Raw genomic sequence first — 16,160 nt, 5'->3', positions numbered from 1 at the left:
TCTAGCTTGTCATTAGTTCTTTATTACTTCCTAATAAAATTTCTGGAAGCTTCTAAATAAACATATATTAAAAATAAGTAGTTTATTAAATATCTTTTTTGTACTTATCAGTCTCATATATATACAAAATAAAGTACCTAAAAGAATAAGAGACTATTCACAAGTAATTTACATTTAATTAACAGAAAAAAGCAGATATAATTTAATAAATGTGTCAATAATTTAACATATACTTTAAAATATATGATTTAATAAACTAGTATAGGTCATAAGATACTTTCTTTTTCAAAATAAATTAGTTATACGTGAACAATCAACCAAAAATATTAAGGATAATGTAACACTGAAAATCTGAGAAGCCCATATGAATATTCTTGTAGTCATATCTCTGCCCTTGAAAAAGCAAGTAAGGCATCTTAAGATAATAAATATTCTTTTAGGTTTTGCACAGAAAATATTTACGTTTTCTTTCTGATTCTCTTTTGCTTCATTTTTTGTCATGACATCATTCTCCATTAAACAGAAGATCCACAGTATACTTGAAGTCAGCTTCCTCTAAAGATTTCTTTTTTTTTTGAAATGTTTTTAAAATGATCTATCATGCAAAGACATTTTAAGAGTTTACTATTAATCAGATTGAAATTTAGAGACTATAAACCTTTATGCTCATATTATAAAACAATTTCACAGTAAATCAAAAGTGAACATACTTTCTTTTAGAAAGTAAAATAAAGATAGAATCCAAATTTCAAACTCAACTACTAGAAAAAAAACCAACAAATTCTAATTTTGGGGGAACACTTAGAATATTTTGTATTTAAACAATGAACAAATAAGATAACTTTCCAACTCTAGCAGGACTTACATATCTAAATTATTTATAGAAAAATTAAATATGATTTCCGTGTTGTATGAAAGGAGAGAAGGTTAGCACTCCCCTTGACAAGGATGGAAGAGGCCCTCGGGCCTGACAACACGCATACGGAAAAATTAAATATGATTTCTAAGCAAAATTATCCACAAGGGATGGCCCCCAAATAATCTTTATTTCAGAATTTTATTCATATTTTTGAATACACAGTTTGTTCCATTTGGAGTAGAAATATTTTGATGGGCACCTTGGCAGCAAGAAAACAAGTGCATATATTCCCTTCTGGAAGAAATTACAAATGTAATAACTTCCTTTTATGACAAAGCAAAACTATAATTCTTTATAAGATGATAGAAAATTATTTAAAAAATCAAAGTAATTTATCATTTGCCTGTGCTATATATGTGATATTTGTAGTTGGTATTTGAAAAAGAACGTGGGAGGAGAGAGGAAGAGAGAGAGACAGAATGAGGGAGAAAGGTCTGGGAGAGGGAAGGAGGGAGGCAGACAGAGATAGAGAGAAGGTGGAAGAAAAGCAGAAGAAATGATAGAAGAAGGAAGGAAACTGGATAATTTATATTCCAAGGGAACAACAACAACAACAAAACACTATGCCAAATCCAATCGCTAAGCATGTGATATAAAATTTTGGTACAAAATATGTGGTATAGAGGCCACATGCTTCTTCAGAATGTAAGTACCTCAATGGCATAGACCATAAACGGCACAATTTTTTTTTTCTTTTTAGGCGGAGTCTCGCTCTTTCACCCAGGCTGGAGTGCAGTGGCGCTATCTCCGCTCACTGCAAGCTCCGCCTCCCGGGTTCAGGCCGTTCTCCTGCTTCAGCCTCCCCAGTAGCTGGGACTACAGGTGCCCGCCACCACTCCTGGCTAATGCTTTTTGTATTTTTAGTAGAGACGGGGTTTCACTGTGTTAGCCAGGATGGTCTTGATGTCCTGACCTCGTGATCCGCCCGCCTCGGCCTCCCAAAGTGCTGGGATTACAGGAGTGAGCCACCGAGCCCGGCCGGCACAAATTTTAAGAATGTTTATTCCTAATAATGTTTTGCAGCATAGTGGAAAGAACTACAATAAGCTAGTATCCAGGAGTATTTGATTTGGATCTGGCTGCATAACCAGTTAACTACTAAGGAGACATGGATAAATTCTGTTAATATCACTAGACCTCAGCTGCTTCACACGTTGTTCTGCTAAAAGAAAAATATCTAACAAAAATACCATTGAGGTATTAAAAGTAGCTACCATTGATTGGCAATATTTATTCATACTGTTTAAAAGGGAAGTACATTGTTGAATTTAGGTCATATTTGTATTTTTCAAGCACATCTATTTAAAGGAAATACAGACTTAGAGCTTCACTGGAGTAGATATGTTTAGGCTCAAATTTAGTCAAAGATCTGTAGCCATATTTACCAAAAGAATCCAGAATGTCATGGACCCAGAAATACTTGTGTTACAATTTTGAAACCATATTTGGAAAATTGTTCCTAAAATTAAGCTAACTTTATAAATTTGGCAAAATAATATACATGTGGATGAGACAAAATAATTTAGATACAACGCAGTGAAATGAATTATTCATTTTACTACACATAGTAAATTTAAAAAAAAAGAAACTAAATAAGCCCAAACAATTATCCAGAGATACCATTTGACATCTACAGGCTATATGTAATTAATATGATCTTAGTGCATTAATTTGCCTCAGCAGAAAAGAAAAATTAAGTAGTCAGCATTTAATGAAACTGTGGCTCACATATTGAGCTAGAGATATATGACTGCATATTTTTGAAGCTCAAACATTTGTGTGACATGTTACTGCCTTTATTTATTAAAGAATAATGAATAATGTTCTATTTAATGCCATTCTGTTTTTTAAAATGTGTATACTGTACTGCCAGAATTTATAAGCAAGAAAAAATGATTCTTTATTACTATCTTATACTAGACTATGTTGGCAGAAAGACCATTGTGGAGAAATGGGGCTAATTTCCATCAGTGAAAAAAGCCTATTGCACTTACAATTACTCGTATTACACTAAGATTTTCTACTTTTTTCAAAAACATAACACATCAGTATCTAATTTTATATTCTGCAATAAAACTATCAAGTGAGCTGGATTCTCATCTTATAAAGCAACACATTATTTCACTATGAATGAATCTGCAGGAGATGCCAAGTTCTAAGGGGATTTGAAGAGTTTGAAGTAAGAGACAACATACTCGTTATAAAATTGAACCAATTGATTATGCAATTCCATTATAACTGATATTACCTTATAATTATATATAAATTTATATTTATCTATTTACATCCTTTTAAATTTACTGAACAATACATTTCATGAGGGAAATATCTACTTTTTTCACTCAGTATTTAGGAGAGTGCTCAAATTTGAACAACAAATATTTGTGAAATGAGTGAATACACAGATGACTGGCTAGTGATATCTAGTTATTCTATCAGAGATTTTTAAAATACCTACTTGAACTTTAACCACCAAATGAAAACAAATCATTTCATTTTTAAGAGTATTATCAAGTTAGTAGCAAAAACAGGAAGGCAAATCTGACTCTCAGCCTCTTTTTTCTCCGAAATTAGTTAAATATTTTTTCATTTTAAGGTTGATTGTGGTTGCAACTTTGGCTGAGATGCGTGTGTGTATACGCATAATTTTATTAAATATATAAAATATACACATATAATTATATGTAATTTTCCAAAAATAAATTGTTATATAAACAAATAAAAACCCCATACAGTGAGAATATAAATATTTCTTGAGCATTTATTTACAGCACACTTCAATAAAAGATTCTGCATTATTAATACACAAGTCCCCTTTTCTCTTTTCTGTAAAGAAAAAGTGAATTTAGCCATCAACAATTGGCCTGAAACTTATCTAATTTCTGCATGTTATTTTGCCAACTTACAGTGGACTGAATTACATGGGATTTTTAAAAGCAAATAAATGAATGTAATCTTACACTAAGAGAAAAGGGAAGGCTGGAAAGAATTCTCTTATATAAGCACTGAGCCTATTTTCTATGTGGCATGTTTCCAAAGTGATAAAGGAGAATACCAAATCTGAAACTGATATAAATATGCTGTATATACATGCAGCAGATTTCTGTACTAGCACTCAGGAGTGCAGTTAGATTCAAAGAAAGAAAGGAAAATGAGTGTGGGTATAAAATCCCAAATCACTATTTTCAGGAGAATTTTTGCCTTGTCAGCAGTATTCTCTTCAGTTGGAAAAAATCCTCTTTGTGTATTTGCATATGTTTGTGGGTATGTTCGCACACAGATTTACCATGTATACTACCAGGGCCAGACGGAGGCATGTGGATGCCCCAGGCAGACTAATAAACTGGCACTCGCTGAAAGTATTTATTCTATATTCATATAGAATACACCTACTGGGAAGAGTGATTAGCCTATTTTCTCAAACAGTTTATCTCTAGCATCGTAACCTACTTGGCAAAACAATCTTACAGTTAATGAGGTCTATGTTTAAGCAAGCAGTTTAAAGTTGCTCTGTTGATACCTGATGCCTTTCCTGTGTTTTACTCATTTGCTTAAATAATCAAAGAATTTTCCCACCTCATGCAATTCTTCTAAAAATGATCTTGCAAACATAATATTCTCTCTATATTTACATTTTAGTGATTTTAGAACCTGTTTTGGATTTTGATCCTGAGCAATTACCTAAGTGGCCTGACACCTGAACCATTTTATTAAACCACAAACCCGTTCAGCCTAACCTGTCAAAGCAAGATGGAAGCAACCCACTGAGCTTCTGTCATGAAAAGCCTCCTTACGGTGGAAACGTCTGCACCACCTTTTATTTCTTTAGACTCTTTAGAAACCTCTTGACCTCATTTTTCTCCTTTAAAATTCTGCTCTCAGGAAAAAAAAAAAAAAAAAGGCCATACTGCCAATGTGTACACTTTGGAGTGTGTGAATAGGTAATCTATCCTCAAACACTATCCCTATTCAGATATTCTAAAGACTTTAAAAGCTTCCTTTCTTTTAAAATATATTGTAAAGTCCAAAAGACAATTAAGAAAAGGACTTTGTAAGTGGTATAGAATATCTTAATGGAGTCACACCACATAATATACTTAGGTATTTAGGAGATTTACTTTTACTTTTTGGAAGTCAGCATATTTAATTTTATGAGTTGGAAGTTTTAGACTGATATGGTTAACTTACTTTTCTAACACAAGTAAATGATTGCTAGTCTTTATATATTTCTGGGAAAGGCCAGATGTGGAGTAATGGTTGTATGTGTATATAAGTTAATGTACATTCAGGAACACACATGTACACACACACACACTCACTACCAATAGCCTCTCTCCATAGAGTAAAAAGGGATAGCAGACTTTGGTAAATATTATTTGTTTGCCACTTCCCCTGAAGTTCACAAACATGCAAACACAAACACAATAAAAAATCATGCAATAATAAATATTCTAGGCTATTATAATGGCGTTTAAAAACATTTATTTTAAAATATAGACTCAAATGAAGTTGCAAAACTAGTACAGAGTTCTATCTACTCTTCACTGAGCTATCCTAAATGGAGATATGACAGACTCAGGAAATTGGCTTGTTACTGCTAACTATACTACAGTGTTTTCACCATTTTAAAATCTGCATTTATTTCAGAGTATACAATTCTGTGAAATTTTGTACACATTTATAAAGATATATATCCACCACCAAAACAAAAATACAGAAGAGTTCCATCACCACAAAACAACTCTGGCATGTTACCCCTGAGTATCTGTATCCACGACATCACCACACACATATCCTGTCACCTGGCAACCATTAATATGTTCTCTGCTTTTATATTTTTCTGATTTCAAGAATGTTATATAAATAGGACTAAACAGTATGTAACATTTTAAGACTGACTTTTTCCATGAAGCATAAAGCTCTTGAAGTCCATTCAGATTGTTGGATATATCCTATAGTACATTCCTTTTAATTGATGAATAGTATTCCATTGCATGGATGTATGAGAATGTATGAATACTCATATATTCACCAAAGAAAGAATATGTGGACTGTTGTTAGAATTTTTCTATTAAAAATAAAGTTGATATGAACATTCATGTACACATTTTATGTTTTTTTTAATTTTATTTTTTTGATGTGAACACAACTTTTCATTTCTCTGGAATAAGTGCACAAGAGATATGCATGTTTAGATTTGTAAGAAACTGCCATACTCTGCAAGAGCGGTCATACCATTTCACATTACCACCACCAATATAAAAGACATCCAGTTTCCCTCCATCCTCTCCTCCTTTTAATAGTATCACCATGTTTTATTTTATCTCTCAAAATAGATATGTAGTAATGTATCATTGTGATTTTCATTTGCATTTCTCTAATGACCAAAGATGTTAGAAATATTTTCACGTGTTTATTTTGTGTTCGTATCATAGTCATGTCTTTCGCCTGCTTTCTGATTGGATAGCTTGTTTTTCTACTTTTGAGTTTTGAGAATTCTTTATATGTTCTAGATATAAAACCTTTTTTGTTAGTTATGTGAGATTACCTCCTCAAAAATGATTGCATTCTATGGCAGCAGGAAACAAGGGCCTTCTTTGGTGCCAGCAAAGTAATACTTTTTAATCTATGTTTGTTATACAGGTAGTTATTGTATTACTAATAATTAAACTCTACTTATATATTGTTTTTATATGTTGTATATTTTCAAATAAAATATAATGAAATAGCAAACAAAAAAATGGTATTGCTTGTTTTGTTTTGTTTTGTTTTTGAGATGGGATCTCACTCGGTCGCCCAGGCTGGAGTGCAGTGAGTGACCTTGGCTGGCTGCAACCTCTGCCTCCCAGGCTCAAGTGATTCTTGTGCCTCAGTCTCCCGAGTAGCTGGGATCACAGGCCCATACCTTCATGCCCAGATGGGGTTTCACCTTGTTGCACAGGCTGGTCTTGAACTCCTGGTCTCAAGCAATCTGCCTGATTCGGCCTCCCAAAGTGCTAGGATTACAGGCTTGCACCACTGCATCCAGCCTCCATTATTTTTTAACTTTATTTAGTTACTCTAGTCCTTTTTCTCTGACATGGATCCATGGCTGATACACACATACACACACACACACACACACACACACACACACACACTCCTCGACTTTGCTTTTGCTTCTCATTCTTCATAACTTAACCTGGTATCTGATCAGCTCATAAACTAAATGAAGAGAGTAATGTATTTTCTTTCTCTGTACAGTTCTTTCAACATTGATGCATTTTAATCATATTTCTTGTACTCCACATGTAATTAATATATGTAAATATTGTCAGTACTTCCTGTGGGGCTGGGGGAGTGGAGGTACAACCTAATGCTTCTGTAAATTAGTTTTCATTTTTGAAAGAGCTTCTGGAAATTTTATGAAATCTGGAATTTATTATAATTAGGTAAAGCCTTTTACTATCTGTTTTGAAAGATCAAGTAGTCAGCAGAAAAAAGAAATAAGTTTAACTGCTCTATATATTAACAAGGCAAAGTGAATGAAAGCTTCATTCATTTGATAAGTGAACAAACAAAATTTAATTTTAATTTTTTCCACAGGGAAATAAATCCAGACAGACATGAAACTTAATGACATTACTGAAGAAAAGCTTATGGTATTAATAATTGTCTTTAAAAATTGAGTTTATAAATGTAGGCACATAAAAATTAAAATTCTGTTAAAAGATGATATAGGTATAGGGCCAGGCACGGTTGCTCACACCTGTAGTCCCAGCACTTTGGGAGGCCGAGGAGGGTGGATCACGAGGTCAGGAGATCGAGACCATCCTTGAAACCCTGTCTCTACTAAAAATACAAAAAATTAGCTGGGCGTGGTGGCAGGCGCCTGTAATCCCAGCTACTCTGGAGGCTGAGGCAGGAGATGACTTGAACCCGGGAGGTGGAGGTTGCAGTGAGCCGAGATCCCACAAGAGATCCGTCTCAAAAAAAAAAAATAAAATAATAATAATAATAATAATAAGAAAAAAAGAAAAAAGAAAAAAAAAAAAGGGAATGATACAGGTATAAATGTTTATTCACTAAATATGTGGAACAATATATTAAACAGTCTCTTATTTTTGTAGTTTAATTAATTGGAATAATTAAGCAGTATTTTTCACATTAAATCAGACTTTTAAAGTTACTAGTAAGACCTCTTTTATTCAGGAATAAGATCAGCTGGGGTGGTTTTAATTCATGAAGGTCATCTCTATATCTCCAAATGTGTGCTAAGCTTTTTCAAAATATCATTGTAACTTGTATGAACCACGTGACCTTATACTAATAATACAAAGGCATTTATCATGAAAAAATATGTTCTGTTCTCCCTTCAGGAATTAGATTTCTTTTTCTATTTGTGAATAACAACTTGCCTTGTAATTCATTGAATTTATTTTTAAAATACTCTAATTTGTGTTCCAGTTTGCAATACGTTACTCAGACTTAGCTATTAATAGAACTATGCTCCAAGTAAACATATAGGACATTTCCAATGTTAATAACCACCCAATTGATCATGTAGTTGCTGATGATAGAAAAGTGCTTTTTTACGTGATTTTAAGGATGATAGGAATAGCAATTATAATATTTTTACAGAGTATTTTGCAGTTCACAGTGCAATCTAAACTGATTGACTATTGTACAGTCAATTTTACAGATTGAGAAAGGAGAGTCAGAAAGGCTAAGAAATGTACTGAAGTTCTGTAACTTTCAAATTTTGGATGACGAATCTCTGTGGTTGTGCAACATTTGTGTTTGTCTTATAAGCAAACACAAATGGCTCTAGACTATTATTTCAAGAATATTTGTAGGTAGAATAACCACTAAGATAGACCAAATGTAGGCAACTTTGCTTGCAGCCCGTTATAAAAGATCAAGATTCCTTCAGCTTGATGGTTCCTAGCTGTGATGCAAACCTACTGTTTCAGCTGCATCCATACTGACTGTTCCACATTGGTCCCTTGGGAATTAGGGACAAAAGAAACAGGCATAAAAATGAAGCCACGAATAATAAAGTTATTTGTCTCTGATTCAAGAGTTTTGTGTCTTTTACCAGCATCTATAAAACTGTAGCCAACTTGTTAGTATGAAGTTATTTCAAAATCTCAAACCATTAACAGTTCTTGACAACAAATTGTGCAGAAGAAGAGCAAAAGATTTCCTTTGTTTCATGTTTCAGTACACATTTTATATACTGTGATGGGTCCTAACACAGCAAATTAACATATTCAGATGCCCAGGATGTATTTTCCACATAAAAATGAAGGATGTATGCTATTGTATCCTAATCGGGCTAAGTATCTCATGTACAATCATTTTGGTTTTATGTACATGTTTGGATATGGGATGTCTCTGAAATGATATGAACAACTGACAATAACGGTAGCATCAGGCAAAGGAAACTACATAGTACAACAATGGGAGTAAGATTTCCTTTTCAACACCATACACGTTTGCTCTTACTGAATGCTATTCAATGTGAAATGCAGTATATCATAATGGTCAATAAAATCAAGCTCTCCAGGTTAACAGACTTAACTGACTGTATTACATTGATTCAATTTATTTAAAATTAACTTGTATATGCTTCAATTTCCTTATTTATAAAATTGTGGAGTTATAATATTTCCCAACAGATTGTGGAAATTGAGTAAGTTTTTACTTTAAAGGCTTTAATACAGTGCCTTAGAGTAAGAGTCCAGCAAGAGTTGGCAATAATTATTCAAAATAATTTTAAAAGATTTTCTAATAATTTTCACTTGTTCATCTATTTCTAAATTAATTCTGAATGATAGAGTATTTCATTAAGTGCATACAAGGTATAACAGTAGTTGAAAAGACTGACAGAGTACATTGTGTGTGTGTGTGTGTGTGTGTGTGTGTGTGTGAAGTCTTCAGTTCAGACTGAGGCTGAGATGTAAATTACTGATGCCAGAATACACATTTTGAATGTGTTTTATTGAGGGGATGTAAGAGAACACTGGCTGTACTAAGAAAAAGCTAATGATGCCACAGATACTGTAAGAAAATGACACAAGGAATTTTCAAGAGTGAAAACACAATCTGTTCATGACAAACTTGTCCCTTAAATGAGCACTACTTCAGTAAACGGTTACCAATTAATTAGTTTCCCTTGTTTTTCTTATGCATTTCTTTATCCATCAATTCAACAGTTATTTATTCAGCACCTTCAATCTGCCAGGCCAGGTGAATAATGAAGAAAAATGCTAATCAAATAATGTACTATTAATAGTACTTAATAGATACTCTTATAGCCCTTTAACAAGCGTGGGGATTGAGGTTTAAAAAATTCACAAAACTTGCTGAAAGCCACATGGCTCAGTTTAAATTTCCCAAATGTTGATAAAAATTTTATGAATTTTTGAGGCTTAAGCAGTATAATCACTGAAAATAACTTATTTCAGTGCTTATAATTCAGATCGCAGACATATCGTCCTTTGGAACAATCTGCGATAGTTCTGAAATTGACACACTCTGGTAATGATACTTTTTTGTAAGTATAAATCTCACTTACGTAGATAATACATCTCACTTCTATCTGATAGAATACCCACTAGCCATCTTCTACTCCCCAAAAGGGGAGTAGATAGGGTGTTTATGAAACTAAAGTTCTAGAAGTTTAGCCTTTTGGCTCTAGCCCTGAGGACCTAAAGTTAAAATGAATTGGAAAAATACCCCTTTGTTTTGTAATAACTGGTTTACCATACATATTGGGTCTTAACATATGTACCAGAAACCTAAGTAACATCTGCTCACTTGTTTGCTTTCAGCCAGACCATGTTAACCCTGGGACGAAGCCATTGTTTTCTCAAATTAACACAAGTATTTTAGTCACATCCACAGGGTCAAGTCTCATCACTGCAGTAATGCCCACTACTTTTCGCATTTTCACAATTTCTTCTAGGAATTCTAACTCATAAAAATGTAATCCACATATGATCTCTAGTAAAATTAGGACTTGCAAAGAAATATGGACAAAGTATGAATAACTAGAAAAAAAACGCTACTGGCTTCAGATGAAATCCATTACCCAGCATGGTTTTTCTGCTACCAGTACTTAAGCATCCCTCTCTGATTATAACAATTCTGTGGACACAACCAAGACGGTGATGTTGTAAGTTGGGCCAGATCTTACAGGGAAGTCCCACTCTTGACTAACATTGTGTCTTTCTTATCTATAGTGCCATGTGTTAACAAGATGTATCAATCAGATAGTCAGGATAGTTGGGAAAGATACATCAAGACCTAACTCAGTTAAAAATGCGAGGCAACTCCATAAAATTGTGAAAGTGAACTCTGCCAAGACATTTCTATGATAGAGAAAGATCTTGGAATTTCACAATCTGCATCCTCTTTAGAAAAGCTGCCTAAATTTTCATATGCCTAAATATCATTATATCTTTTTATGATAGTCAGAACTCTAAGATAGTGCTCCCCAGATTTCCAGCCTCTGGAATACACATACCTTTTCCCAGTCAATTACACCCTGATCTGGGTGCTGCTATAAAGGAATTTTTCAGATGTAATTAAGTTCCAAGATAAATTGACTTTAGCAGTGGGAGAATATCTTACCTGAGACTGATGGAATCATGTTAGCCCTTAAAGGGATCTAGCTTTTCCCAGTTAGAGAGATTTGAAGTATGAGAGGAATTTTAGATAAAGATTTTCTGTTGCTGAGTTTGAAGATGGAAGAGGTCTCATGGCCTCTGGGAGATGTAGGAGATTCCACCTGAAAGCCAGAAAGGAAGTGGGGACCTGAGTCTAACAGCTACAGTGAATTGAAAGAAGACTTCAACCTCCTGATGAAAATGCAGTTGCTTGACACGTTGATTTTAGCCTGTGAGACCTTGGACAGGATCCCAGCCACACTGTGCCCAGATTTCTGACCTACGGAACTATGAGCTAATAAACGGGTGTGGTTTTAAGCCACATGCGGCAATTTCCTATGAAGGAATAGATAAACAATATATAGTTTGGCTGTGCTCTGAATGCAGCTTTATTGCACTATTATTTGATTTTTAGAACTTTTTCTATTTTCTGGTCTTCTCTTTCACCTGGGTAACTATATTAGTATTTAAAAAGCTTAGTAGTCTATCCAATATATTACAAAAGTGAGGGAGAGTTGAAAGAGCTTGGATATAAACATACAAATGAATAAATGTCTCCTGCCAACATTCGATAGAATTATTCCTGAAATTTTGTTTAAGTACAAATGTTTCCATAACATTGAACAGACATTTGTTTAATTGCGACAGAAGGTCAGTTTTTTAAACCTCTTTCTATTAGGGGCTCAGGAGCGTTGCTTGATTTTCTTTGGCACTTTCTACCATATGGAAGACTTGAAGGTCCAAAGACAGTTATACTGAGGCTGAAGTATTTAGCCCATGTACCACTTCAAGGGAAGTCAAACTTTCCATAACAATCTTTCATTTATTTCATAGTTTCCAAGACTTTTCATTTCTGTGGCATTTCCTTAGTGTGGCTAAACCACACTTCAACTCTCATCCTGGCAACAACTCTGCTTCCTGGCAAGTGCTCAGTCATTTAGAGTCGACTGTGGGTTACATAGCCTGCTTTATAGTCGACCCCAAAACATCATGGTCTGAAGCTGTTTCAGCATTCCAACGACCTGTCTTTGCCCTCCTGGAGCAATCTATCGCCACTTAGAAGCTCTGAGATAGACAATGAGACCTTGTACACTACCAGAGGGAATAGCCTGATTTCTTACTGGACTGTTTACATAATCTGTCATTTGTTCATTTAAGTTTATATTCCCAGCGAAATAATAAATGTTAAGAACTCATAAATATTCACTGAGTGGATTAATGATTCTTTGTATTCTAATTAATTATTACAGTTACCAAGGTACATGTTTTTTAGCCATAAACAGCGGTATTCAAGTTTCACTTCTCTGCTATGTCCTATACATTCTATAGATGTGATATAGGAGACTGCTTGAGAACCGAGGAACAAAATTGAACAGGTTAAACTTCTAGTCCCCACCCCTACCTCCGTAAGATAAGGCCCAATTAAATTCACTTCTTATACTGGGCTTTCCTGTATAATATCATTCATACTAATGAAAGTTTGAAAACAACTGTGATATGAAATGAATGTTTATATCCCCCAAACATTCGTATGTTGAAGCCCTAATCCCCAGTGTGACTACATTTGGAGACAGGGCCTTTAGAGAAGTAATTAGGTTCGATGAGGTCATGAGGAAGAGACTGTTACAGGATTAGTATTTTTGTAAGAAGAGACACCAGAGCTTGTGCTTTCTCTCAGTCACGTATGGACACAGTGAGATGGTGGCAGGAAGAGAGCCCTCACCAGAAACTGACTATGCTGGCATCTTGATCTAGCATAGCTGGCACTATGCTAGAATCCAGAACTAAGAGAAACAAATTTCTGTTGTTATGGAATCCTGAACTGACTTAGACACGCTGATGAAAGGAGTTCACATGTATTGAATGCACACAGTTTTAAAATTATATTAAAGAACTAAATCCCCCTAATAACCATATGAGATGGCGTTTTTATTATTATCCACATTTTACAGATGAAGGGAACAGGAAAGAGACAGTACAAATAACTTACCCAGGATTTCCTGGCTGCTAAGTGAAGGAGTGTATTGGTTTCCTATTGCTGTCATAACAAATTACCACAAACTTGGTGGCATAAACAACAGAAATTTATTTTCTCACAGTTTTTCAGACACGAGTCCAAAATCAAGGTTCTGGCAGTGCCACATTCCCTCTAGGGGCTCTAGGAGAGAATTAATTTCCTTGTTCTTCCAGCTTCTGGTGGCTGAAAGAGGTTTGTGCCCACACTGCTCCAGTCTCAGCCTCTGTCTTCATATTGCCTTCTCCTCTGTATTGGTCTCAAACATCCTTCTGCTTTTGTCTTAAAAGGATTATTTGTCACTGGTTTTATTCCCCACCTGAATAATCCAGAATGATCTCCTCATCTCAGAATCAGTAACTTGCTTACATCTGCAAAGATCTTTTATTCCAAATAACGTAACATTCATAGGTTCCAGGAATTAAAATATGAATATATTGTGCTGGGGTCATCACTCAACCTAGTACAAGAAGCCACAGTTTAGACCACGTAATCTTGTTCCAATGACTATAAGGTATAACAAATGAATTAAGGCAACTTTTCAAAATCTAAATTTAAAGCAAGTTGGTCCTATTTTTATATTTATCCTTGATATATATTAAGGATATATACTTTCACAGAGTGCATATGAAGACCTTCTGGATAATAAAATCTCACATATATGTGAGTTAAATTGCAATAAGCAAAGCATCATAACCCCAAATTATGCTACATGCATAAGAATGACTGAATTCTTCTGATATAAGTTACCCTTAGACCAACATTGACTCTTTCTTATAAACACTATCTAAAAATACCAATATCTAAAACACTATCTAAAAATACCCGTCACGCCAATGTGTCTCAAAAAATATTTGTTGATTGTTTTGTTAAAAGAAATCTAAGTACACCTCCCAATTAAAATAAAACTAAGAATCTAAGTACACCTCCCAATTAAAATAGAACTAAGTATATTATTAAGAACTAAGTTTATTGCTGGAGATAACGTCTGGGGATTTTGCTGGAGATATTTTACTGGGGTGAATGATATTTTAGACTCAATACAAATACTTCCTCTAGGCCTCTCAGGGATGTTCTTTCAGGGAAGTCACATTGGATCCCCTGTGATATATTTCACTGGAAATACCCAATTAGATTGTCTGATTGTATATATAAAATATGGCATGTAGAACAAAAGATGTTGAAAATCTTTGATAAATATATGCAGTGGCAAAAGTATTCTTGTATCAAAAGTTGGATTTGAATGCCAGAAAAAAATAAACTTTTAAAATACCATTTTCTGTCAACAAACAGAATTGAAAATATGTTGAGTGTTCTGCCAGCCATTTTCATTTTGTTGCAATTATTCCATCATTTTTAGGACTGATATTATATCCTCTCTTTATTATCTTACCAAACATACCAGAGGTTTTGAACTAAATTTCTCTCCCTTAATTCTGTTTCAATAGTATAAACATTTCTTTGGCATATAACCTCACTTAAATATTTTCTTACTTTAATTTTATCCTGAAAACCACATGTTAATTTTTAAAGGCAATTCTTAAATGAAAAATTTATAATAATGACTTAGTATTTTTGTGTAAATCAAATAGTATCGATGGGAATTAATTCTTGCGGTTATATTCTGCAAACAAAATCAGAAATGCAGAAACACATTTTGCATTTCATATAACTTTGAGTGCCCCATTTCAAATCCCAAGATGACTGCTATAAAAAGGGAAACAAGTGCAATATATGCCAAAAAATGAAAGAAACATAGAGAGACACTCTAAAAATATTAGGAAATATGTGACAAATCTTGGTGTTATGTTATTATTCATTCTTAAGAGTTTGAACATGAATTTAGAAACCAACTGACATGTTGTTTTTGAAAACAGCATTTTGCTATCACTTTTATTTTAGGTTTCAGACATGGCAAATTCTTTCCTGGATTATAATGTATAAATTATGAAGTTTTTAAGTAGGAAAAATGGAACAAACTAATCATACAAGTGCTCAGATTCTCTTCCCTAAGCCCTTAGTGGAGAGTCAGCTGTTTACTTCAATCTCCAGAAATAGAGTAGGCATTAAGGACATATAAACCTTTTATCTAGCCGAGAATGATATAGTAAGGAGGAAGGCATATTATCCAAGATACACATTAGAAGATGTAATATTTAAAAGAATACTCTTTTTAAATAGGAAACTACATGAAGATCTCTCACAGGTTTAGAGAAGAGTTTGCAGACTACAAGATACTGAAATGTTTTAATGCTAAAACAATATTATCCATATTAAGACTATGTTAAATATTAGACAAGAGTCTGTGGACTAAATGACAGCATTTTTTTCAGTGTTAATTTTGTAACTTTTCAGGTAATATTGTGATAACAGAGAAATTATCATTTACAAGAAATGTACTCAAGTATCTATGGGTGATCATGCATTATGCCTGCACCTTACTTTCCTACAGTTTAGTAAAAATGTTCTTTGCATTATTATTGTAACTTTTCAATAATTTTGAAATTATTTCTCGGTATAAAGAAAAAATATATTTCCAGGACAATTTTTGGGTTAGATGTAGCTCAAATAACAA

At 33.8% G+C, this 16,160-nt stretch overlaps 1 pseudogene; it reads left to right on the top strand.

The window, feature by feature from the left end:
- Positions 1–904: 904 nt before the first annotated feature.
- LOC116809932 (U6atac minor spliceosomal RNA) lies at positions 905–1,061 on the top strand (annotated as a pseudogene).
- The last annotated feature ends 15,099 nt before the right edge of the window (positions 1,062–16,160 follow it).

Source organism: Hylobates moloch, unplaced genomic scaffold, assembly GCF_009828535.3.
Source record: "Hylobates moloch isolate HMO894 unplaced genomic scaffold, HMol_V3 SCAFFOLD_1, whole genome shotgun sequence".
NCBI lineage: Eukaryota > Metazoa > Chordata > Mammalia > Primates > Hylobatidae > Hylobates > Hylobates moloch.
Note: the sequence above shows the minus strand (reverse complement) of the source record. Positions and strands in the feature narration are given on the sequence as shown.